General features: G+C 42.5%; 1 protein-coding gene across 17 annotated transcripts in view; it reads left to right on the forward strand.

Annotated features, from left to right (window-relative positions):
* The window catches only part of CELF2 (CUGBP Elav-like family member 2), an 866,615-nt gene that overhangs the window by 625,332 nt on the left and 213,563 nt on the right, over nt 1-27,720 (forward strand). The window lies entirely within an intron of this gene.

Raw genomic sequence — 27,720 nt, forward strand, 5'->3', positions numbered from 1 at the left:
GGCCTGAACCCCATCAGCATTCTGGACTGATAAATGAACACTCAGTCCATAGCTGAGTGAATCCATCCACCCACAGGAGCCAGATATCTTATTTTATCACCTCTAAATTTGCAGCCCAAAGTTTCTTTGCTCTTCTCTGTTGGGAGATGACTTTCCTGGCGTTTCAGATGCTATCCAGGGCAATTCTGTCCACTCCACTGTGTAATAGGCTGTGCGTCTTGATTGGCATCAGTCTTAATTTCTTACTCTGTCAGGCACTTAGCATGCCGATAGATGCAAAGTGATGCGGTTACTTGTAATTGTCTCCTCCAGCTTTTTTGCATCTGCTGTTAAGTTGACTTCTACAGAAGAAGAAGTTCATGCTGCTGTCAATCATTTGTGGGACATTTGGTCTGTTCCCTCTTCAGACAGTGCTTTTCGGGCCACAGTTTGATGTTTGGGAATTAATGTGAAAATTCCAGTGGACTCTTCCCAGGGTTCAGGCTGAGTCTTGAAAGTCCTAACACCCAACATTATTTTAGCTACACCTCAGGGTGTTTCTGTCTTCACAAAGGGTATTGTGAAATTTAAAGTAATAATATTAATTTATTTATGTAAGTAAATCTATGGCATGCAAACTAGGGATGTGGAGAAGGATGGAAAAGAGGAGGAAGAAGAGTAAGAAAGATGTTACCAAATCAAATCAATAACCCTGTGCATATCCCAGCTCCATCATTTCAGCAAATCACTACCTTCAGGTCATCAAATTGAGTGTTGTAGTGAAACTGTTCATATATGTCAAGCAAAACTTTAAACAAACTTGATATAATCTACAACTATAAAACAGTTCACCAATTTTGATTCATCAGGGAGCGGTTTTTTTTAATTCGCCTTCTCCAGGCCCTTTTTTCAACTGAATCAGCCAGTCAAGTCCGTTAACATGGCCTGAATTGTCTATGTAATCTCAGCCTACCACTTATTTTTCAATCTGTTTTACAGTTAGAACCCCAGAATGGCTGACTAAGAAGGTCAACCTGTGATATAATTATGATGGCTTCAGATTGTATCTCTACCACTCAGACGAAATTAACTCTTCTAAGGTTGAGTCAGTGTTTTCCATCATTGTCATGGACAATTAGTAGCCACTTACAATTGGTTACAGTTCGTTTCTGCTAATGGCATTACAGATGAAATCAGACCAACCACAGGACAGTCGACATGAGTTCTCAGAGATCGGATGTCCACATGGTACTGGAAGCCATTCCATTTTTCAGGCCAGTTTATAAAGCCGCTTTCTGTGTATTGCAGTGCTTTATTTGCCCTGGTGTTTATGAAACGTGTCTTTGTGGCAAATTAACTTGCTGGCAACCTAGCTGCCTGACCGAATTGAATTGCAGAACATTAACTTTATACTAAGTACACAACAGTGACAAGAACTGTGTATTATTTTAGAGACAAAAGAATCGGCTGTTTTTCTAAAATGCCATCATGTGTAAGCATCGCGTTGGAAGAAAAGTTTGTCCAAATTAGCCATGGTTATAGAGGTTCTGGTCACTAGGATATGCAGTCCACTTATGGGCAAAACGCTGCATTGTTTTTCTGAAACTATCTTGTCTATCTCTTCTTCCTCATTCTTATTACAATGAACTTGGGAATGCTTAGTAAATCAGGTGACTTGAAATGGTTGAATGTTTTCCAACCTTCTCGTACTGAAGTGGTCGACAATAAAACTTCCATAGCAACCAGCTTTTTCCTGACAACAGTTTCTTTGGAAGGGGAAAAAAAAGCAAAAGGGAAGTGAGAGCCATGTCTATATGTTAAATACATCTGCTGATTTATTTTTAAAGGTAGAATAGAGTGTTTTAAGCACTCTGGGAAAAAGGCTGCCCATCATGTGTCCACGTCAGAGTGTCTGTCATTTGGTTTCTGAATCTTCACGAGGAAGAATATGTCCCTGACATACAAACTACCTTAGCCATCGGATGAGCACATATGAGACTGCTTGGTGTAATCCCCTCAGTAGGGGACATTGACCGGAACTCTAGTGCAAAACCTTGAAGGATACACTGTACTTGTTTTAATTGCATATCATTTTCTACATTAATTAATGTGTCCATTCTGATTTCCCAAAATGGCAAATAATGATGTGTGAAAACAGTATAATTACATTTTGATATTTTTGGTAGAGTAATAACTGGATTCGATTTGCTTTTGATCTTGAAAGTTGTTTATCATTCCTGTCAGTCATTCATCCCTTTTAATTATATTTATGTTCGTTGTCGGTTTTTATTTTTAACGAGGCACCCAGATCAGCACTGGCCTTGATGCATGGCCCCTGTGATACTTTGCGCAGGAAGTTTACAAAACAAAGTTTCTTCCTGTGATTGTTAGCGAAATGCGTTGAGATTCTCTTTTTCTGAGAGAAGCATGCACATGTAACACACATCAGCAGGCTACTAAGCAGAGTTTGTGACTTCATTAGAATGAGCATCCTTGCATTTGGGTGGAAGTAGCACGATAGCTGGCGGTTGTGTGCTGCATCATCCCAGAATGTGTCATTTGGGTGGACGTGACTGAGGACCGTGGCAGAGTCGCGTCCGTGACTGTATGTAGCCATCTTAGTGCCCCCGCATTTGGCGTGTTTTCTGCAGTAGCTCGTGAGTTTACCTGGAGCTAAGATGAAACTAAGAGATGTTTTTAAATCCACGACCTGCAGGGGGAGGGCAACTGGGATTTAACAGGCGTGTAAGCTTGCATATCTTTTGCCCACATTTTTAACTGTAACAATGGAGTTGTCACTGGGAAACAGCGTCCCAGCTTGGGAAAAGGCCTGTTGCCTTTCAACTTGAAAGAGGTTGTGGTAGAATTTTTGTTTGGCGACCGGAAAAAGAGACTGATGGAGGCAGGCACGCAGCGCTCCCCACTAGGAGAAGCTGGCATTGGCATTCATCATCATGACAGGAGACACTTCGAAATGAAATTCTCACAAATTATGAGGCCAACACTTAGAATCAGGAAGAAAGTGATGAAACCACTTGTGAAACTCCCTTGTGAAAAAGGATGCATTTCTTTTAGCTGATTTTTAAAGCAAAGCTATCTTTTAAAAAAAACATATCCTTAGAATTTATGGTGTAACATTTTGCCATATTTATTGTACATTATCATGGAAGTGTGTCTGGACACCTACTTCGCATCCGTAGGTATTACCAGCTCCTTCTACCTCCTTCAACCTTTGTACTGGCATCCAATTTTGCAAAAACAAACAAGTAGCCTCATGTTGACCTGCATTTATTTGAAACGCATTATGCACCAATGCAGAGGAAATGCATTTACTTCTACCTCTGAGCAACTAGAGCTTAAGTAATGCATTTCAGGAAGGTAATCTCTTAGAACAGCCCTCTTGAGAAGTGCCATGTTAGGAATGGATTCTGCATTTAAAATATCCATTTTGTTGCCTCCCTCCTGCTAATTACTTCTTTCTTTGTCTTACCTCTAATTTGCATGACTTGAGCAGAACAGAGGGAATGGAGTCCGCTGTTTCCCCTTCACGAATCCTTACACTTAGTGGCAACTGTAATGTTGACTTAAGCTCGTTTCTGTGGAAGGGAAACTGCATTGCCAAGGACAAGATAATCGCTAATCACTGTATCTAACTACAAAGAAGAGTAAATCACTAAAAACAAATTAAGTATCTTAAATAAAAATAGAAAATAAAAGCAATTAAGAATCGAGGAAACCACTGCAATCTCTCAAGTCTGTTGTGCGGAGCTAACTGAAAGCAGCCTGTGTTGGGATGTGTGGCCAGACTGGGCATGGGCAAAGCTTTTCTCCATGGAACCCCTCTTCAAAGAGTTTGACCACAATGACAAAACCAAACCAAACAAGAACCTTGGCTTTGAAGCAATTCTGAGTACCTTTTGGTTGTAACTTAGGAAGCAACAGGTCGCTCTCTCTGTGTGGCCCTGCGGACCTGCTCACTAGTCCTCTGTCTACTAGGATGATGGCGGTTACCTTCAAATCACCGGAGCCCCAATTTAAATGAACTGGAAACTCATGAGACTTCTATACTTGACCTTGATCTGATGAGGTCTGACGGAAGCTTCTTACTAACTTACTCCTCCTCCTCCTCTCCCTCTTTCCTTTACATATTCCTAGTTCCTTATGTCTTTAAATGTGTGCCAGTCTAATGGAAGTTAAAAACAATAGGAAACGAAGACTTTTTATCACTGATTCAGAAAATGTGGCTGGAAGAGTAGTGCTCTTCCTCACAAAGTTCTCCTGATCAGGTGTTCCCTGGGCGATTTCCAAATCGTTTTTTAGTTAATGCAATTTAGTGATTTATTGTATTTCCCATAAGTATCTCAACAAAAGTAGAACCGCCCATCACATTCATTTTCATGGTATGTTTATAGCAATAATTAAGAAAACAAAGATAGGAGAGGTTTTTCATTGAACCATTCCCCTTAAAAACTTGTCTTTAAAAATATTTATATAGTCTTCCCTTTGAGTAGTTAATCATAAAATGTTTCCATTTGCTTTTCAACCCCTTTGTCCAATCTTGTTATGAAAATTGAAAGGTGAATTTCTGACTTGGGAGGATTTAGGAGAAGAGATATGCATGAGAGATGGAAACGCAGTCTGGGAAAATGAAATACCCAGTGAGAAGACCTTTCAGTGCTATCTCTGCCTTGAGCCACTTGGGTTATAATAAGGTTCTGGTCTACCCTGACTCTGGGACCAGGGAATTGAGTGCTCCAGTATAGTAGTAGGTAGCTGGGCACCATCACTAACTATCTTTGACCTTGTACTTCTTAAAACCAAGTTTTTGTCTCTATTCTTTGTCACCAAGTGTCCTTGTATGGCATATTCTGTTCTTCCCTTCCTGGTTTTAGGATCCTCCTGGGTACCTGAGTTTCTATGGGGTTTTCCTCACACTGTACTCAGCCTGATAGGGACATCCCCAAATGGTAGATCTCTCTGGTCAACCAACCTCTGTCATCGTCATCTCCCCCGATCAGGGACTTCCCAGTTGGGCTAGAGCTGGGTCTCTCCTCCAGGCCTGGCCTCCTGGGGTTTAACCCATGCGGCCACTGACCACATGCCATCTCACACATGGCGTCAGGGAGCACTGGATGCTGTCCTGCGGGGACTGTGTTCCAGTCACAGCCAGACTAACAGTGAGCACTCACCACAGGCTGTGAGACCTCATCACTGAACCAGGGCTGTCCCTAGGTACTCACCAGAAAAGCAAATTCAGGATGATGTTGGAAAGAAAGTCACATGACTAACGAAGGTTGAGCATGTTGTGTGTGTGAAGGATGAGATGTGTTTTGTATGCCCGTATTTTGGATTGGATGGACTGAGTGAAGGACAGTCTTAGGACGGGGACAAAGAGACTGAGGAGTAGGATGTTCTGGGCCGTGAGCAGCGATAGGCACTCAGCAGCCCTCATCTTGTCTTCCTGTGAAGATTCGGGAGCCAGTGTGTTCTTTCCTCTGGTTCAGCCGAGAGCAATAGACCCTGTCTCCGAGCTGTGGCAAGTAGAGGCAGGTGTCTAATTCTCCCTCCTGCTCAGCTCCATTTGCCCTTAGGTCAGGAGTGTTGACGTGAGCTCAAACCCCCATGTACTGCAGAGGGATAACAATTCTTCAGCCTTGAAAAAGGGATCACAGAGGAAGGGGCACTTAGGGAAGACATGAGGGAAAAAAATGGATAAGGAAGAGGACCCAAAAAGAGGTATCAGACACTGAAATCATCACATATTCCTTTAGAAAGCCACAGTGAGCACGCTCTTTTTTCCCCGTTTTAGACAAATAATACATGATAAGTATAAATGTGTCATGAGCACACCGTTTTCTCTGTAGAAATAACAAAGGCCCTGGATACAATAGAATCTCTGGCCATACTTTTCTGTAAACTGCTGCCACTTTGTCCTGTATCTGTGTGGTTAATTTCTGTGAACTGCTGGACAGCTGATTTGACCGAGGCTTGGCTCTTCACCGGGTGATAATTCTACCTGGGCAGCAGGCCACGCGTGAGAGCAGCTTCCCCGAACCTCTCTCATTCCCTCAGTTTGGGCACAGCCCAGCAGGAGAATATTTAAAACTGGGTTTGGTTTAAAATGCAGATAACAGACAAATGCAAATAAGCTTTGCCATAAATGCACAGATGACTTCAGATAAAAGTTTGGCCAGAGAATGAATTAGGACTGTCATCCTGGGGACCATGAGACAACCCCTTGCCCCACACAGCATCCCATCTTTCAGGACCAGCAAAATATGTGAGTAAGTTGGAAGGAACTATTTGAAAAACCAAGGGATACATGAAATGTGATTTTATGGGGAAATGAATGTACTCTTAGAATACCTTCACCTTTTTTTAATACCAGTGTATGTTGCATGGGCTGTTCTGCTCTTCAGTAAAAGTGATTAATAGCCCCCATCCATCACATTGTACAGTATGGTACATCTGAGTAGCAGAGAGCTTATAAAATATACTTGGCAATAAGTCACAAAAACATTCGTATTTTTTAATAACATTTTTAAAGGAGAAAAATCTGTTTTTCAATAAATTCTGGCATGGTTTCCCTCCAGATTTTATTTCTCATTTAAAATTACCTTGGGCTCGATTTTTTTCTTCTTCTGTTCATTGGCTCTTTACTAGGTCTTTGCCTTAGACAAATACATTTTAGAGATGGATTAAAAAGGAGACTAGCTCCTGAGCATTGAATTCCAGATTTCCTTCTGTTTCCACTTCTGATGAGTTGCGACACCATTAACACCAGTGTAACTTAATTTCACAGAAATTTTGTGGTTGGTGCTACTCACAATCAGGTAGAATTATTCCTCAACAAATTTCTTTGTTACCCTTACATATTTGGCTTTTCTTTGTGGAATTTTTTATTTCTATACATTACTGTGTAAATTGCAGAATCTTTCTTGTAAAGTGGTAGGTTGCTACTATTTTTATTGGTAAAACTCTGAATTTATTGTACATTACATAGTTATCCCTATTATTGGAAACTCTTGTTTCTACATAACAGAAAAAACAGCTTAAGCTAGGTGCGGTGGCTCATGCCCGTAATCCCAGCACTTTGGGAGGCTGAGATGGGCAGATCACCTGAGGTCAGGAGTTTGAGATCAGCCTAGCCAACATGGTGAAACCCCGTCCCTACTGAAAAATACAAAAAATACCTGGGCATGGTGGCGGGCTCCTCTAAAATCCCAGTTGCCTAGGAGGCTGAGGCAGAAGAATCTCTTGGACCCAGGAGGCGGAGGTTGCAGTGAGCTGAGATGGTGCCACTGCACTCCAGCCTGGGTGACAGAGCGAGATTCTGTCTCAAAATAAATAAATAATAAAGTTTATAATGCATAGTCACCCAAGGCAAACAAGTTGATGCTGTGGAATGTCAGTTAAGGGTGATGCTAATTGTAGAAAATCCTCTTGGCCCTTTTCCGTTCCTAGGAAGTCCACATACTTTTTTTAAAAATTTTTAGGTTTTTACTCCAGTAGTTTTTGGGGTACAGGTTGTTTTGGTTACATGGATAAGTCCTTAACATACATTATTCATAAGTGAGAGGACACCTTCCTTCAGGACCACGTGTGAGTTCCCAATAAATGTGAATGGATTATACCCTCTAGGAAATGAAAAGGGAACTTTTAGAAGTCTGTGCAATTCATTCTTATATTGGAAAGAAAAGATAATACTCAACCCATCTGGCACACTTCATACCACTTCCCACCGTTCAAACATTAAGTCCATGAATGAAATAATGTGCAGGGTTTTTCCTATCCACAAAGAGTTCCCGTAGCATTTTATAATATGACGTGTTTTTAAAGCACAGAAAAATGTTTAACATTGCAAACCCAATGAACAGGTACCTTGGAGGCAGGAAAAGCAAAGTAACTCTCTTTCCATGTTTGTTGTCAAGGGAGGTCTCACACACCAGCTGTCTGGTTTTCTTCTCTTACTTCCGTGAATTGGAAGGTTTCATTCAGTGAAACAAAATCCACAGGTGTTTATTCCACTAAAGGTGTTTATTCCACTAAACACCTTTGAGGCTATCTAGTTAGATTTTGAGACTTGACTGTTTCTAAAATATTTTGTTTCTGAATCCTGTTTCTTTTATTGGGTGTTTGAGAGAGATTTAGAAGGGGAAATCAATAGGATGTCGTGATGGATTGGATATGGAGGGTGAGAGATGATGGTATAAATGATGACTCTTGGATTTCTTACTGGTGTACTTGAATGAGTGGTGGTGGCAAAGGGCTAGTTGCTGAAAGGGAATCAGGTTTGGAGGAAATGATCAGCAACATTAGGCTTCAGATATGTGGAGTGAGTTACAATACTTTTGAGACATCCAAATGGAAGTATCGAATAGAAAACAGGACGTACAGATCCCTAAGTCATAAGAAAGGTCTTGGTTGGACATGGAAATTGTGACCGTATATAGGTGTAATTTCAGGCATGGGTGTGAATGAGATTGCTTAGCGATTCTTGAGCTGGGTAGAGGAAGATGAGACTGTGAAGAAGTTAGAGAGGAATAGCTCTCAGGACATAGAGCACCAGGAGAGTGTTAATGTCAAAGAACCCAAGACATGAGAGGGTTTCGAGGTCAGAGAAGTTGACAGCCTGGGTAATACCATAAATGACTTTGTCCACTAATTCAGGTGCAGTCAGGTGTTGGCAACATCATGATCTAAAACTACTTTGTAGAAAATTGACTCTGCTTTCTACACACAAGGATCCACCCTTACTAACTGGCTGACTGGTAGGTTTTTACCACTGTAGCACAGTAGAAACACTTGTAACCTCTGCATACCAAGCATCATTTCTCCCTTGCCTGAAATAATTTTCCTTTAATATCATCCTGTGGGAAATGTATCCAGTTTACTGCTCCATTCTTTGTATCTTATATGGAATTATAATGATCTGCACTTTTGTTGACAATTTCGATAATGACAGGAAAATATCGTTATTGCTGAGGTATCCTGGTTTAAAGCAATTTCCTGGGAGAAAGCATCAAACTCCCATAATAAAGTTATAGTCCAAATTGTAAAAATGTGTTTTTAAGGGTTTTTTTTTTTTTTTTTTCCTTTCCTATAGAAGCATCATGGGCCTTTACTGAACTAATTAGCATGGTAGAGCTCTTGATAAGCCACTGTGGTTGACCAGTATAATAGTGTCCCTGTCAATTTTACGTAGCACATTGACAGGTGCACAGTTTCTGAATCTGACACTCTTAGACCAGACTGTAATGCAGTGAATCCATTACGTAAGCAAAAATAAATTCATAGAAGTAGCAGTAGCTTTTACTTAAGCCTTCCTTCCAGTCCATGGCGAAAATAGGACTTCAGTGGATTTCAAGATACTTGCCTGACTGTGCCAATTCTAAAGTAATCAATTAAAAGAAAAAGGCATTAGCTGGTTCTTCTTTGTGTAAGAAACAAATTTAAACATCTAAGCAATTCTTAGTTCATAAGGTAACTTTACTTTTCCTGTATAAACAGTTTCTGCTATAGCTGAAGATACAACAGATGCATATGCTATTGATTCTTTTAGTAAGTTACATGGCTCCAAAATTGGACTTCTCTTCAGGCATCGCAAGCAGACCATTGTCTGTAGCTTCCGTGGAGATGTATGTGATTTGTCCTTGAAACTCGGGGCCCTGTTCTCCCACTACCAAGTTCAGCCATGCTGGTGGCTTCAGACAGCATCCTTAGGACTCTTGACTTTTATATCCTTATCTCAAGCCCTACTTTCTTCTTCAATGCCAGTAATTTTGGATTGGAAATCTCCTCCTAGGCAACCAAATTCAATGTAAAATAGAACTCGTTTCCCCCTTTAGGTAATTTTGTTTCTCCATGGAAGTCTTATAAAACCCACCCAAGCATGCCTCAGAATCATGCCTCACTCCTTTTCCTCTCTCTCTCCCTGCAGCTCGTGAAACCTCAGCCCTGTCAGTTTTTTCTTCCTCAGTTTAACAATTTTCCCTTCTCTTCATCATTTATGGACAGATCACCTCTCCCTTGCACAGTTGGAACAACCTCTTCAGCCACCACCTACCTCTACACGAAAGTTACTGTTGTTTGTAAAACCCGAGTGTCATCGTGTTGCTCCCTATTCAGAATTCTCCAGTGCCTCTCTTTTGCCTAACGGGTGATGCGTCAACTTCTCAGCAAGTGCTAAGGGTGCCCCACAATGTGGCTGCCATCTGCCTTTTCCAACCTCTTGTCGATTGATTCCTGTACACTCTTCACCCCAGCTAGTCACCCATTTATCAGTATTTGAAAAAAATGCACACTTTGCCACAGCCAACCCCACACCATGCTTACATCTCTCAAGATTCAACTTGAAAGAGCTTCTTTTCATCATTCAAGATTCAACTCAGGTGTAATTTTTGCCCTGATGCTTTCTTGTACATTATGGATTTTTCTTTTTTGCTTTTTTTTATTCTCATAACGTTATAGAAGCTTATATTTTCATTTACATTTTTATTAACATTTTACAAGAGGCTGCATGGCCTAGCGCTCTTTTTAAAAAGCATAGGCTTCTGAATCCAATAAACCTGTGTTTGTAGCCTGATTTTTTTTTTTTCACTGTGAACTATGAAACCAAGTTACTTGACTTCTCTGAACCTCAATTTTCTCATATGTAAAGGGGGGAACTGGAACAGTACCTTTCTCAAAGGGTTGTCATGATTATCTGCGATAAACCACACGCAACTCTCGACACATTCAATTAAACATTGTGCCTGGCTCATGTTTGATTTATTGTTGCACGAGTGGTATTGGTTATATTTGTCTTTCCCTCAAGATTGAGTTCTGATTACTGGTGCCTTGTAGAAGCCCAGTAAATACTGAATAAATAGGAATAAATAGCTAACAAGTGGGTGAATTCATATATAGATGTAGTTAGGTAGCCCAAAAGATTAAAGTAAAAACTCTTCTGAGACATGATACTGTTATTGGGATGGGAAGGCTAAAATTATGCATATTTTACAATTTGGAAGAGTAGAATTTACTGACTCCTAAATTTACCCTTTCTTGAAATGGGAGAAATGCAGGTAATAATTTTATGGTCAGTTGTTCTCTTTTTATTCAGCACAAAACATGAAAACTATTCATTTAACGAAATAGACTGACACTACCCTTTGCTCGTCGTATTTGGTCTCCAGCATTAATCTGATTATCACTGATATTGACTGCTGTTCCTATTAAACCATGTTTAATATACCACAAATTATGTCAAATTATACAAGTCTGTATATTTGGAGGAAGGTAATTGTTTCTTTTTCTTTTTTTTTTTTTTTTTTTTTTGGAGACGGAGTCTCACTTTTAGCCCAAGCTGGAGTGCTGTGGCGCGATCTCGGCTCACTGCAAGCTCCACCTCCCGGGTTCACGCCATTCTTCTGCCTCAGCCTCCTGGAGTAGCTGGGACTACAGGCACACACCACCACGCCCGGTTAATTTTTGTATTTTTAGTAGAGATGGGGTTTCACTGTGTTAGACAGGATGGTCTCGATCTCCTAACCTCGTGATCCACCCGCCTTGGCTTCCCAAAGTGCTGGGGTTACAGGTGTGAGCCACTGTGCCTGGCCGGAGGAAGGTTGATTTTTAAAGAATGTTAGCCAGATTTATTTACTTGCATTTTTTTTATGTGCTAGAATCTATTATAATCGTCTATCAGGTGATCAAACTCTATAATGAGATTTTAAAAATATGAGTTTCAACTTCCAGCAAATAACATACAAAATACTCTGATGAAATTGACTTTACGAACCTAAGTATTTCCCAGGGTTACTGGGCCATAAAAAATACCCTTGAGCCAACCACAGTGGCTTACACCTGTGATCCTAACACTTTGGAAGGCCAAGACAGGAGGGTCACTTGAGGCCAGGAGCTCAAAGCCAGCCTGGGTAATAGCTTGTCCCTACAAAAAACACAAAAATGAGCCAGGTGTGTGGTGTGTGCCTATAGACCCAGCTACCAGGGAGGCTGAGGTGGGAGGATGGATTGAGCCCGGGAGGTTGAGACTGCACTAAGATGTGATCGTGCCACTGCAATCCAGCCTAGGTGACAGGCTGAGACCCTGTCTCCAAAAACACAAAATACTCTTGAACTAAGAAAAATGTTCACTAAATGCACTAAAGTAAAACATTATTGGAAGCAAGATACAATTCATTTTCTAATAATACTCTTTGGAGTTGATAAAAATAGGAATCATCTGGGAAAACAAGGGCATGTTCAGAGACTCGGCATCAATGCGTATAGGTAGTACATAGTTTGGCTCCATATAGCGTGTGGCAGGCAGAGGGTGACCTCTTGAGTGTGAAAAATGAGCTGCAGGAGGAGCTCCCAATTACAGTTGTGTAATCACCTTCTCTGAGGCTGGTCCACTGTCACAGAATGAAAACCCTGGTTCAGCTGCGATGTAGTTTTGGCCAAGCATCTTTTTTTCCCAACCCTGTGACTTCCTAATTAGCGAAACTGAAACAGTGATTCAAAACATACCAGTTGGGTTATCCGATGGGAAATAAAACTTTAAGTCCAGATTAAACAGAATATGTCCTGATTTTTCACTAAGCAAAAAAACAAATATAGTAGTACTTTTTTACCACCTGCAGTCCTGATTGAAAGTAATGATTCTGGAGCCAGCCTGGCTGGGTTGGAATCTACCTCACTTCCTGGTTCTGTGGTTGTTTTGAATTCATCAGTTTGCTTTCTGTGCTTTAAATTCATCAGTTTGTTTAGTTTCCTCATCTGTAAAATGGAATAATTAAGTTACCTATCCCAAAGTGGTGTTATGGAGACTAAGGGAGGTTTTGTTTGTAAAATCATAGAACAGATCCTGGAGCAGAATAAGATATACCCACTGCTCTTGCTCTTACCCTTCCAGAAGAGTTGGCCATGACTTGATTATCTCCAAGGCAACGGTGACTCCTGGATGTGTCTGCAGCCCCTGCCTTTTGTGACATCATTTGAATTTTCCAGTTGCCCACTAGAGGTGGTCACTGGGTTTTCGTTTGGGGTTGCATATACCTAACGTAATTCCTTCTCTGATTCCCCCAGCTCACTGTAAATGTTCTCCCCATCTCGTGTTCTCTTAGCCAGGTCATTCTGCAGCTTTCTGCTCTGGCACCCTGGCTGCTCCTCAGACACCTTCAGACATCTCTGCTCTGGGATCCTCCCTGTGCTTTTCCCTGCTGCATGTCCACAGAGCTTGGAGGCTCCCCCGCCTGACGGAGATTCTGCTCCAGTATCCACTACTGCCCAGTCATACTCCACCTCATACCCTTCTTTAGATTTCTTCATAGCACTTATCTGCCTGTATATAGTGTGTGGTTCACTTACAGATTCTTCGTAATGAGAACAAAAAATCAAAGCTATGCAAGTATTTACTTGGCTCTTTTGATAGAATGTGGTTACTGGGTACCAGGGCTTCATGTTGCAGAGAAATGATGAAGAGTTTGTATCGTTCCCACACGGACTTGTTATCAGCTATACCTTGATCATTTTTCGAAGGTATTACCCACTTTACAGACAAGCTTAAGCCAGAAAACATCCAAACCCAGAACTTGCTCATCTTGGTACTTTTATTATATTTATTTATTTATGTTTACGATGGAGTCTCGCTCTGTCACCTAGGCTGAACAGTGCAGTGGCATGATCTCTACTCACTGCAGCCTCTGCCTCTGGGGTTCAAGCCATTCTCCTGCCTCGGTCTCCCAGGTAGCTGGGATTACAGGCATGCACCACCACACCCAGCTTATTCTTGTATTTTTAGTAGAGACAAGGTTTTGCCATGTTGGCCAGGCTGGTCTCAAACTCCTGACCTCAAGTGATCTCCCCGCCTCAGCCTCCCAAAGTGCTGGGATTATCGGCGTGAGCCACTGCGCCCGGCCCATCTTGGCACTTTTAATATTAGCCTTGAAACGGGAACAATATGTTCATTTCTGTGGAACTACGAAATGGGGACAAGGACCCAGCACCCTCCAGGGTGGAATTCCCTGAGCATTTGAAGGAGATATTTTAAGCAAGGATGAAAAATTAACGTAAAGAGAACAGTGAATACTCCATGGAGTAAACAGTCATCACTTGCACTTGGTGGCCTTTATGGAAGGAGCTAACACCTGAGGAGGAAACGGGCATTGCAGTTGTGGTTGTGTTTACACACACAGCATGAGATTTTGAGCGGTGTAGTCCTTGGGGACAGTGACGCTTCAGTGTGCAGGCCGCTTCTCAGCTCAGGCTTACTGTCTAAACCTCCCTACAGAAAGGCTGTCGGGGCACCTCCTGTGCCTGCAGAGGAGAGCCCAGGGCTTCCCTTCCCTGCCTCGTTATCCCCTGCCAGCACCCAGCAGATTGCAGAGGGAGCCCAGCCCTTCCAGACCTCCCACTTGAACTGGGCTTATGGCTGATATTAAAAGAAAAACAAAGAAATAAAACTTAACGTGATCTGTACTCAGGGAGCTGTGTGGATACCGGTTTCCTCAGCGGCACAGGAGGCTGCCTAGCTAGCTGTCCCCACCCAGCAATGAGTGTTTGGCAGCAGAAGCAAGGCAGCCAACTCAGGTGTCCCTGAGGCCTGGTAAGCAGTGCTGGTTTTGGGAAGAGGACTTGGGCTGTGGCAAACCTGCCGCACCTGCCTCTCCTAGGGGGGCAGCTCCAGGCTAAACTGGCATGTGGGCCCCGAATTCTTTGGTTTTCCCAGATAAGTGGATTCCGGGGGTGTGTGTGTGTTGATATGGACACTACACACTTGTGAGCTTCTGGGAAGGAATCCTATCATCCACCAATAGCCACCTCCATGTTTTGGAGTGCAGTCTGTAGAGTCTGGCCGCTTAGGTGCTACCCTTCAGAAGACTGGAGGAATGCAGCATTGTCCACAGGATGATTAGTTGTAGTTTGAATTCACACTTATGCAGTCGCAAATGTTTGACAAATACTTGGGGATTGAATACCATGCTATATTGTAATCAAATGTATTTCTAGAAGTTAAGATATCTCACTTCAATTTTAAAGTCTTGTACTCTAATGTTTGGCTTCTGAACCCTTAATCCGGTCCACGTGTCACTTCTGAAAAGAAGCAGTGAAGCCAGGTCTCCCCTTCTTCTTTCTCTCATTCCTGGATCCTTTCTCTCATTCCCCTTTTCTCTTCATCTCATTCTTCCTTCCCCCTTTCCTCTTCCCCGTCCTCCCTCCTCTTCCCTCTACTTCTCCCCATCCCTTCTCTCATCTCCTCCCTTCTCCCATTTTCTTTGCTTCCTATGCCCCATCCCCTCTCCTTGTCCTTCTTTCATCACCTCCCAACTTCTCTCCCTCCCCCTCCCCCTTCTTCCCCTCCCATTCCCCACTTCCCCCTCCCCACTCCCCCATTCCCTCTCCCCTCTCCCCCTTCCCTCTCCCCCTTCCCTCTCCCCCCTCCCTCTCCCCCATTCCCTCTCCCCCCTTCCCTCTCCCCCCTCCTATCTCCCTCCTTCCCTCTCCTCCCTCCCATCTCCCTCCTTCCCCCTCCCCCTACCCCTCCTTCCCCTTCCCTCTACTCCTCCTCCCCTCCCCACTCCCCCTCCTCCCCCCTCCCCACTCCCCCCCCACCCACTCCTCCTCCCTCTCCCCACCCCCCCTCCTCCTCCCTCCTCCCTCTCCCCACCCCCCTCCTCCTCCCTCCTCCCTCTCCCCACCCCCCTCCTCCTCCCTCCTCCCTCTCCCCGTCCCCCTGTTCCCATCTCCCCCCTCCCCTCTCCTTGTCTCCCCATCTCCCCCCTCCCCCTCTCCCCGTCTCCTTGTCTCCCCATCTCCTTGTCTCCCCATCTCCCCCCTCCCCCTCTCCCCATCTCCCCCTCTCCCCCTTTCCCCCTCTCCCCATCTCCCCCTCTCCCCATCTCCCCATCTCCCCCTCTCCCCATCTCCCCCCTCCCCCTCTCCCCATCTCCCCCTCTCCCCCTCTCCCCATCTCCCCCTCTCTCCGTCTCCCCGTCTCCCCATCTCCCCCTTTCCCCACTCCCTTTCCCCCGCTCCTTCCTGCCTCCTGCAGATGTGCAGTGCTGATTGGCAGAATTCTCCCCCTCAGTCCATGCGGGGATGCTCATTTTGTTTTCCCCACAGCCCGTACTCCCTGCTCATTCCCTTCACAGGTTACCATTAGGGTGTGTCAACCCTTGGTTTAGGTGTGTATGTATCCTGGAAAATGAGATACTCGCATGAATTAGTTTTATAACCTACATGAATGGGATTGTAGATTCTGGTTCACTGTTTGATTTTTTTTTTTTTCGGCCTAATACTGTCTTCAGAACTGCCTGTGTTGCTAGGTGTGCATCTTACTCCTTGCTTCTGACTGCTGTGTGGGTCCTACAACATAGATCACCCACATGTTACCTGTTCCGACCCTGGTAATAGCACCCTCAGCTGCCTCCCAGTCCCAGATACTTCCCATAGTGCTGCAGTGAACTCACATATCCCCTTAGGGCTCGGCAGGAGGGTTTGTCTGGTTCTGTTCTCAGGCTGCGGGGCACAAGCACACTTAACTTCACCAAGTGTGGGAGATCCTTTCTGGGATGACTGGACCCATTCATACTCCCAGGAGCTGTGAATGAAGTTTCCTATTTCCCCACGTCTCCACTTGGTGTTGACTTTCTCATTCTAATCTGATAGCTGTATCATTGTCATTTTCATTTACATTTCTCTGATTACTGGTTAGATTGAGCTTTTCTTGATAAACTTCTTAGCCATTTGGATCCATTTCCCTTTTCTCAATTACCTGTTCATATCACACATTTTTCTATTGGGTTTCTTGTCTTTTTGGTTGATCTCTTCTACAGTCTGGATATTAATCCTCTGTTCACTTTTAGATGTGGCACACAGCTTCCAATTTTGTCTACTCTGTCCTTTGTAGGTGGATCTGTCAATGTGTACTCCTTGATGACTTAAATCATGTTTAAGAAATTATTCCTCATCCCAAGCTATCACAGATATTTTCTCCAGCAGTTAATTCTGTTAGCTACGTAGGTATACCTCATATGTAAATGTTTACAGCCCTCAGAAGGGAGGGATTTTTGTGTTTCTGTTGTTGTTTTTGTGGCAGTAAGTTACGGATCCAGCATTTTCTCTAAACAGTAGGCTGGTTTTTACGGTACCGTATCCTAAGTATTCCGTCTGCTTTCCTCTAATGTGTATTGCTACCTTTATATATTTAACAAGTTGGCACGTATCCATGAATCTGTTTTAGGACCCTGATTTTGTTTCTGGAATAGCAGACAGACTTGGGCATCATGGGTAAAGGCCTCCAAGAAAGCAGTGATACCAGGACTCACTGGAACCTCATGTATGTGGTGAATGGACTTGAGTTTCTATCTAGAATTCGAAAGCTGTAAGAAAGAGCCTCTAAATCATGCCTGCCCCATGTTGTCATTTTCACACAAATAGTCTGAAAGTTAAAGAGAGATCACAGTGCCCATAGCCACATACCAATGACAGACAAAGGACTGTGACCCAGGTTTCCTCCGACACAGCTAGGCGCTCTCTGAATTCGTTGCCCTGGGCTGCCTCTTTCCTTTCCCAGGTTAGAGCAAGTAATTTTTTCAGTCTTTCTGCCCCTCACAGTCTATTCCTGCCTATGAAAGTTTTGTGAGTTTCTCCTTACTTCTCTTTAACCTTGTTCAGGGAGCAATGCTTGTGCTCTGCAGGCCGGTTATTTAACTCCTGCATGCATATGTTTTATGTTTTCCCTTCCTTCCTCCCCGCCCCCCGACTTTGTAGCAAAAGGAAATTTATTCGCAGCAGTTTAGTCAGTGGTGGGAGTCGAGACAGGTAAGAGAGCAGTGTGACGGGAGTGGACTCTTGATGATTTGTATTTTAATCTGTGTCTCAAAAAATGAACCTGGGCTGGAAGCGGTGGCTCATGCTTGTAATCCCAGCACTTTGAGAGGCTGAGGCAGGAGGATGGCTTGAGCTCAGGAGTTTGAGACCAGCTTGGGCAACACAGCAAGACCTCATCGCTACTAAAAATTTTTTAAAATTAGCTAGGCATGGTGGCATGTTCCTGTAGTCCCAGCTACTTTGAGGAGGGTAGGGCAGCTACTGAGGTGGGAGGATCACTTGAGCCTGAGAGGTCAAGGCTGCAGGGAACCCTGAACGTCCTACTGCACTCCAGCCTGGGCGACAGAGCAAGACCATGTCTTAAAAAAATTAACCTGCTTTTTGTTCTTTTCTAGGTACCTTACATCTTTAGATGCATTACCTAGAGTATGTTTTTCTGTGTGAGTATTCATCCCCGTCATTGAGTGGAACAGAAAAAATGTGAAACAAATGATGAAGTTTTAGGAAGCCATCCATTGCTTAATACTTCTTTTCCCATCTCCTACTACCTAAGTCGGGACCAGGCTTCTGCTTCTTATTCTGTTTGGTGTACACTGCTAGGTTGACGAAATACATTAACACATAGAGTAGAAACAGAGGGGCTTTAATGGAGATCATGTCCCTAGGCAGAGCGTCAGAGAGGAGAAGAGAGGAGGAGGCCTGAGTGGCATTTTGTTTGCTGTTTGGTGAGTGGGGAGAAGGCAGTGAGACAGCCAGTGTAACGTTGAGAGTGTTCTCCGGGGTCGTTGGCATTCTCAGCAGTGCACCAACAAAGGCCCCTTTCTTCTGGAATTCCAGATTACAGTGTGCCCACGGGAGGCCTCATCCGGGGGCAGTTTCTGCTTGTCAAGGAACTGCAAGCCTGACCTTAACCACCACCTCATTTCATGCCTGAGAGCTTAGAAGCCTAGACCCCACTAACAAGGAGCAAGGACCTTGGAAACGCAGCACTGCAATGAGCATTTTATTGAGTTCTTTCAAAACTGTGGAAACTACAGAACGTCTAGCAAGGCCCTTTGGGGAGAAGGGTTGTTAAGGTTGGAAGATAATCAGCTCAGCCTCTCCCACTCTGAGTACCATTCGGTTAAGATGTACTCTCTACCCTTTTCCATGCTGCTACCTGCCTCTGAAATGGGAGCTGTCATTTGGAAGTGATTTGGAATACTTGAATGAGATGATAATATGTAGCATTTGTTAATGGAGTACTTTTTAAATCAGGGGCTCAGAGACTTTTTGGGCTTTCTAATGTGTTAATCTCCATCTTCTTCCCACTAGATGGTTTTACTTATTTTTAAAAACTTCTGTGATTAAGATAGGCAAATCAACCAAACAAAACTGTTGAACAACCTCCCTATTCACTGGGTAGGTCATCTAGTGATATTTTAAAGTAAAGTAGCTTCATAGAGTGGATTCTTTTGCCAGGCCTTTGTTACTGATCAGTGTTTGTCAGATGTAGTTAAAAATGATTCGTAAGAAAAAGCTTAGTTTTTCTTTGATCTGCATTCAATAAAATCTGTCTCATAGACCGAGAAATTTTCTTTCCTCCCAGCATAGCCTGCCAGTTCTAGAGGAAGCCTATTGTCAGTCACAAAGAGGATTTATGTTTCTTTTTTTTTTCCTTAATGGGTAACCGTTGTTGGTTATGGATTGAAGAGGATTCTAAATGCTTGTCTGTCTGATACAAAGCCAGTCTCTCTTTTCACATAGGCAATGTGCCCTATGTCGTAGAGGTTAGAGATGAAATATGATTGAAATCATGTGGATGCATCTTCCTGTGCTATGTCTGTCCTACAGGCAAAGTGCCCCAAGTTCATGTTGGATGCGCTGAAACTCAGTGTGTTTCCACAGGCAATTTGAGAACAAGTCAATACCTCAGACAGTAATACGTCTTAGAGATTTCTCATAGAAGCAGTGGAAGTTTGATCTTTTGAATTTGGTTGACTTACAATAATCAAATGTTTGGAGGAGGAGAGACCTATTCTTTTGACAGTGCGACCTGTGTGCTCAGCCTGACTTTTGTATGGAAAACAGACTGCGTATTTGACGGACAACTCAGAGTAACTTTTCAAATCTACTTACTGGCTTATTTCTGGTCCCCAGTTTTGGCTTTCGAAGAGACCTCTTTGATATTTGTACCTTTACATATACATGGAATAGTACAGCAGAACTTTTATCAATGGCCAGTCCCCGAACTGATGCTCTTGTACGTACCACGTTTTACTAGGTGCAAATGTCTTTCAAGAAAGTCCTGCTTTATAGGCTCTCGCATATTATACTTCATCTCAGCCCTGGGAATGATGAGCTTTTTCCTTTCTTTAAGATGTATCTCGGGAGTAGAAAGCACCATCAAGATCACATTTACTAGGACACTTGAAGAATTTGAGATGATGTGTTATGCAATACAGGAAAGGGAGTCAGAAACTGCAGGAGCTGGAGAAAGACGACACGTTGACATTCCTAGTGATGGATATGTACACATACGCACGGTACGCAAGTGTGTGTCACCTCTTATTACACAGCACATTCACGCGAGAGGGACTAGAACCGTTGGTCAGGCTCGGAGTGGTGCTTCAGCTTTCCAACTGGTAATGAAAGTGAAGGGTTGATAGCTGGCTGTATCTATCACTTTTTCATTGCTGTGTTTTCTGGTAGCAAAGGAAGAATTAGATGTGGTGGATAGTGAAAGATGTCTTGATGTTTATTTAGGAGAAGAAATTCAAGCGGCAATAAAATGTAGACAACGATATTTACGGGAAAAGCAATAGTAATGATCAATGTTAATGCAAGCATTTGTGAGACGAGAAGTTGGGGCAGCACAAATGATTTTTAGACAAGGGTATGGCAAGTGCAAACTAATTTATGAAGGGAGCTGTCTTTGAAACGGAACCGTGAGTAAACGTAATGCGTTTCCACACGCGTAGCCCATATCCAAAGCTTGTGTCCTGACTTCAGAAACACTTCGTCTTACTACCAGTATTGGGGAAGCCAATGAACAGTGAAACACAGTTTTCAATTACTGAGTGAATCAATATCTTCTTATTTTAAAACATAGATGGCTTTCACTTGCGTTCTAACCTGGAGGTCGCAGTGATTCTTGCCAAGATAATATATGAGCACTTCGTTTTTTATGTTTCCAACAGGAAAATCAAGATTGTGTTTTATTCACTGTTAAACTGGCCTTTTTAGGTGTTTTAAATTCACTGAGGATAGCATCATCAGCATCATCATTGCTATTAATGTCATTATTATCACCACTAGATGGTGTATGGGGAATTGGGGGCACCGAATGTTATAGGAGGCGTTCTCTTCTATGCTATCACTAATTGGTTGTTAAGGGAATATAGAAACATATCGGAGGGTGGAGGAAAGGGGACGATAAAATATGATGGACTTTTCTCACTAATTAAAACTATGCTGGAGATATGGTGGTGGAAATAGGTCTGGCTGGAGAGAAGGTCTTCTATGTTTGCCCCTTTAAATATACATGGGATATGAAAGTAGAATTTTATAAATGCCCTGTATCAGAAGCAAGCATTCCTTAAATTGGAGAAAGGCCTCTGGTGTTCTGGTGGGGCTAGGTTCTTGAGAATCCCTTATTAAATACGACAGTCTGCCTAGACCTGGGTTCCCAGCGGGTCTGCCTGTATGGATTTGCATGAGTTGGGGTCCTGGCTGGTCTCCTCTGTGCAGCCAGCCTAGGAACATAAGAAACAAAGGCAAGGTTCTTGATTTGACAGGTGTCATTTTCGAGGACCATCACTTCTTGATTTTTTCTTTCTTCTGTTCATTTTGATAGACTTTAGGGAGTCTCTGCTGTCAGAAAATGTGCTGGCTTCTGGCTTCATATATGATTTGTGTCTAGCTTCCTGTAAACTAAAAATATCAGCAGAAGGAATTATAGATGGTTCAATCAGAGTAGTAATTGGGCAAAAACAGCTCATAACAAATCCAATTCTGGGAAACGCTTCTGTGCTTTGATTATTATGTTCCTCCCTATTTTTCCCTTTGCTTACCTTTTTAAAGTTTGATATAATAGCTCATTTTAGGGTTTCCTCGTTCTCATTTGTCTCTCTCATTTTAAAACCTAAGAAAGAGCCTGGTACTCAACATAGAGTAAAAACAATCAGTGAAATGAGTAATGATCAAAAAACTGTAAGAAATGTTTTGAACGTAGAAATAATAATTTCTTAATATGCACAAGCGTAATTTCTTAAATGCACAAGGTCAATAGTATTTATGTACAATGCCAGCACAAAACAAATGTGAAGGAGCACTAATGAATGAAACTGGTATAACAGTAAATACATAATATATCAAAGAAAACTTGACAGTTCTGGATGCTGTGTCATGTCTTTTTATAACACCAAATACGGATTTGTCACAAGCCACTTAATGACCCTTTAAAAGTTGCTAATGTTCTTTCTTACACTCTCGTCAAGTCGTAAATCAAAAGAGGATTTGAAGTTAAGGCCCATGGTTGGAATTTCAGTGCAGTCAAATATCTGTTCTCTGTTTGTAGTTGAGTGAGTTGATGATGATGGTGAATTTGAGAAAGAAAGGGTTCTTACTAAGTGATTGTTGCATTGCAATGGGTTGGCCAAGCCCTTTAATTTTTTGACTTGAGAAATTGAAATGTATCCTGACATATTAAACTTCACAAAGATGTTTATACTCTGAAAAGATCAGTGCGTTTTTTTCAACACCCACTACAGAAGATGCGAAAATGTATCACACGATTTTGAGTTCTGATCAGCCAAAACGTCACAATTGTGTTTTCTTTTTTAAAGGTCATCAGTTCAGTAGATAGCTGACTTTCTGTATGTAATTCTGTCCCTTTAGTATCCCCATTGGCTTCCCAACATGTAGTGTATATACCTTCTGGCACACAGTAGGTCCTCAATAAACATTTTTACAAGAATGAATTCAAGTTGAATTTGAAGAATAAATACTGGAACAATAAAATTGGTCCCACATGAATGTGTGGGGGGTCTACTTGTTGCAAATGGTCCGGGATGCAGATAAATATGCAGTATGCACGTGAATATCTGGAAGTCAGCAGGGTACAGTAGTGAGATGTACACCTCTACACAAATTGATTTTTTCAGCTTCATTTGATTGGTACATTGATTCAAATGTAGTCATAAGACTCACACTAATGGCTCTTTTAAGAGATAAAAAGGAATGTGTGTTTTCACCAGCATTTTATATCCGGCCCGGCAGCTGCAAAGAACCTGATGCTACAGGCGTTTAACATATTCTCCTTGGATTGTTGAAAAGGGGAAAGGAAGAAGGGGTCATTAGGAATTCTTGCCCTTTCTTGTGGGGAAAAGAAAGGGCTTGCTTGTAGTAGGAGGGAGTTGTATTTGTGAGTCATAGGGATCCATTATCCATATCTGCTGAAGGGCTGTCAGATACGAAGTAAATTTAGAGACCTGCTTGTCCCTTTAGCTGTTCATCACTGTTGATCAGTGCCAGTGGCAGGCAGCAGTATTTTTAGAGAAGCGAATGATACGGAATTTCTTCATGTACAGAACATTGGCTGATCCCATTACTCAAAGCTATTCAAAAAGTCACAGCTGACGCTTGACAGAGTTGCAGAGGAAAAACAATAGACCTAAGAAGCAAAATACTGAAATGCATGATGAAAACATAGGGAGATTGAAGTTACTCATCACCACTGTTAATCCAGTTTGGTGCTGCTGGTTGTCAGTGGTATTAAAAATATAATTTTCACAGGAATCGATTTTATGCATGTCTCTTGGCCCTATCATAGAGTGAAAAATAGGCTGATTTTTTCACATCTTATACCACCTTCCTTTGAAATATATCTGACATTTATGCTTTGACAATTGGTATGTGAAGAAGAAACACGAAGGGCCTTTTTCCCTGTAGCAGCCAGCATGGTGCTGTATCTTGGTTTCCAAATGATAAATGCAGGAAAACAGCAAAAAGTTTAAAAAATGGCCTTAATCCTGCAGGACAGTATTCCTAATTTCTAGATAAAATCCTTTTAATTTAATATTCTAAATTAATATTTTGAATTGCTTCTCTGCAAGAACACTAGATCGCAGAAATGTACAAACCGTCCTTCAGAAGAGTAAAAGACTAAGCCATCTGCAGTTGTAACTGTCAGTGAATGGCCAAGACTTATCCACAGTGGAGCCTTTTCAGCACTCTATTCTTAGACTTAATTTTTGAAACCTAATCACCAGAGATGCCTGAGTCTGCTGACTTAGTTCAATGAGAAATCTGTGCATGTTCACAAACTTACATGTTCAAGAAGCCAGTGCATGTTCACACACTTAACACGTAGGAGAAGTCTGCGTGTTCACTAACTTAAACGTATGAGAAGTCAGCGCATGTTCACTAACATACACATGAGGCCTGGAGGCTAAGCAGAAACTGACCAGCAAGACTTCAGGTCTCAGGTCTTGAGCGCTAGCGCTGCAGCTGGGTGTGCCAATTATTTGGCAGAATCAGTTGGTGGTTTTCAAGCTGTGGAGAGAAGAGTGCCTGGTGAGTTCAGCGAAGTAAGTTGGATGTCCAGTGGTGGTAGCTTCACTGTTAAGTTCAATGAAGAAAATGAGACCCTGTGTGATGACACAGCCAAGAAAATTATCAGAATTTGTCAAAAGAAATTTTGAACCAGGGTATTAGGGTGGTGTCTATTAAAAATTCATCAGGGCCGGGCGCGGTGGCTCAAGCCTGTAATCCCAGCACTTTGGGAGGCCAAGATCCACCCGTCTTGAGCTGAGATCCAGCCACTGCACTCCAGCCTGGGCGACAGAGCCAGACTCCGTCTCAAAAAAAAAAAAAAAAAAAAAAAATTCATCAGTAAGTTGTTTATGTCAGTTGGAGAAGTACACTCAACATCATAGTAGAATAATTTATTCATTGTTAAGCAACACGTATACAACACTTAAACTAAGGCAGATACTATTTTGAATGACTTACAGATATTATTATATTTAATCCACATGACAGTCATATGATTTAAGTGGTATGATCACACTCTTTTTAAAAGAGATAAGGAAACTTGGGCATGGTTAAGTCTTGGGCCCAGGATCACACAGCTGGTAACGGCAGAACCTGTATGTGAACCTGAGAGGTCTGGCTTCAGAATGCTCGTTCAACCCACTATGCTACGCTGCTTCTGAGTAATACGAGGCAATGATTTGTAAATCGCAGTGATAACCTATTTTATTCCTTTGTATCATCCTGCTCTACTCACCTCTTTTAGGTTCATTAAAGGATTTAGTTGAATGCCAAATGTGTGGACTTAGAAGAACTGGCTTTGAGTTCTGACGTTGGCTGTGTGCCTTTGGAAGAGTCACTTTTCTGAGTTGCTTTCTTCATTCAGTAGGTGTGACAATATCAATCCTGCTGATTTCACAAAAGTCAAAATGTTGTGCCCTATAGAAATTCGTTAGGTATCATTCGAAAAAGCCAGTGGCTCTCCAGGGATGAGGATGCTCAAAGAGGTCTTGCTGTCTACCTGTGCTTCCAGCTTTCCCATTCTCTGCAGCAGCTCTAGAGGCCACTCCTTTAGACCTGGGTCCGCCTTGAGGTGTTGTTACATAATATTTATGATAAAATAAAAAACCACGTGTGTGATGGTATCATGACATGAACATGAGCCTTGCTGACATTAAAATGGAGCAGGCGGTCTCCATTCCAGGTGAAGAATAACAAGATCACCCAAGTGTTTTTAAAATGTGTGACTCTTCAGAGAGGGTACCTTTGAGTGGCTCTTCCACTGACCCCAGAACTTCCAAAGCATCAGACTTAGGTCGAATAGGATTCATCTGAGCTTCTGGTTCTGATCTTGTAAAAGCTAACTCATGCATGCACAACATGATAGGCCATGTCACGCCTCACAGCCTTTTTCTGCGCTGTCCTTTTATACATTTTTTATAAGGCAGAATGCATTCAAAGCAGTCTGCCTCAAAAGGCATTTTGCTCTAATGGCTGTGTGGAAATGTTTATTCTCTGCTTCTATGTTTTTAAAAACAAAAGGGTAATCAGAAGCATTTAATTGTCTTAGATGCTCAACAAATAGTAATTAAAAGCAATTTTTTTTTAGTTTTGCAGAAGTATAAGCATGTCTGTGAATTGAATAAGGCCCTGTGTCAAGCCTAATTTGCACAGCGAGGGTGATATATTTTAGTAGTGCTATCTGAGAGCTCATTGCCCAGTTGCATGATAAGCAAACCCCATTTGAATGGGTGTTGATTCTTCATCCTGGTTCTCTGTAGTCCGAACTCAAGGCTCAGTGTACTGTTTTCAGTAGGTCGCCTCCACTTGATCTTTGTTTTCCTCTCAAGTGGCATGCTGAAAAACCATATTCATACGAATGTGAGAGAGATGGGGAGTCTCTCCCTGTTGCCCAGGCTGGTCTTGAACTCCTGGCCTCAAGTGATCCTCAGGCCTCAGCCTCCCAAAGTGCTTTGGGAGTGTGAGCTCAAAGTGTGAGCCCCCATGCACCTTGCCCCCAAAACTTTGAGTAACAATACTCAAAAATATGTCACTTCTGTGAAAAGATTAGTATGTTCTGGCCGGGCATGGTGGCTCACGCCTGTAATCCCAGCACTTTGGGAGGCTGAGGCGGACGGATCACGAGGTCAGGAGATCAAGACCATCCTGGCTAACATGGTGAAACCCTGTCTCTACTAAAATAAAAATAAAAATAAAAAAAATTTTAAAAAAAATTAGCTGAGTGTGGTGGTGTGCGCCTGTAGTCCCAGCTACTCGGGAGGCTGAGGCAGGAGAATCGCTTGAACCTGTGAGGCGCAGCTTGCAGTGAGCCGAGATCATGCCACTGTACTCCAGCCTGGGCGACAGAGTGAGACGCCATTTAAAAAAAGAAAAAGCAAGAAAAGAAAAAGATTAGTATATTCAGTAAGTAGTTCCTAATGTCTCCATTTTGTAGAGAGAAGAACTGAGGTAGAGTGACTTCAGATTTTTGCGTAAGGTTGTAACTAGTCAGTAGAAAAGCTGAAGTTACTGACTTTGGGGTTCTTGGCCTTGGACTTTCCCCACCAGTTCAACAGCTTCTTATTTGTATGTTGAAGAGAAATGTTAAAGCAAGTAAACGTCTTAGCTCATCCTGTGCAAGGATGAGAAAATCAAAAGCCTGTAGTGTTATTTTACAGCTCAGGAGTCACTTCTCTTGTCCTTGAGTCATTTGAGCAGGAGACGAAGAGGTCAGCAACCCCCAGTTCTATTTTGGTCCTGACCGATGACTGCTTGTATGACCTTTTGCAAGTCACTTAACTCCTGTGTCACTCTCTGTGAAACGAGGATGGAGGAGCCCTGCTCCCCTGCCTGTCTCCAATGGTGACTTCATCAGGAAAGGTGAGTGGAGATGCTCGGACAGAATGGCCTGCTTATGGCACTTTTTCAAGCCACCATCCAGTTGACCAGATACATGAACAAGGCTGAAACTAGATCAGGACTGATGAATCTTCAACAAGAAGATGCACCAGAAAGGCAGTGCCACCATGTCACCTGCTGTGTCCCTGTAGTAACAAAAGCAGGAGAGTCCGAAGGCATATTTTTTTCCCCCTGAAACTTGAGACTTCTTGCGTAAACTTGAGCATATTTAAGAGAGGTTGATAAAATAGAGCAATAAATTTAGTTGGTGAAATTCAGTAGATAGGCATCCTAAAAGTCAGATGTTACTTTGGTATAATCCTGTGTCCTAAGGACAGTAGATGTCCACTATCAATACCTCCGAAGAAGCTGGGGAGTTGCCTGGGATTCAGGATGGCAGACCTAACTTCTTTCATAGCACTTTAAACAAAATTGTAAACAGAAAAATAATGTCTTATAGTAATCAAATTTATGGTTTTCTCTAGCATAGGCTTATCCGTTAATAACTTATTT

Source organism: Chlorocebus sabaeus, chromosome 9 (assembly GCF_047675955.1).
Source record: "Chlorocebus sabaeus isolate Y175 chromosome 9, mChlSab1.0.hap1, whole genome shotgun sequence".
In the NCBI taxonomy this organism is placed as follows: Eukaryota; Metazoa; Chordata; class Mammalia; order Primates; family Cercopithecidae; genus Chlorocebus; species Chlorocebus sabaeus.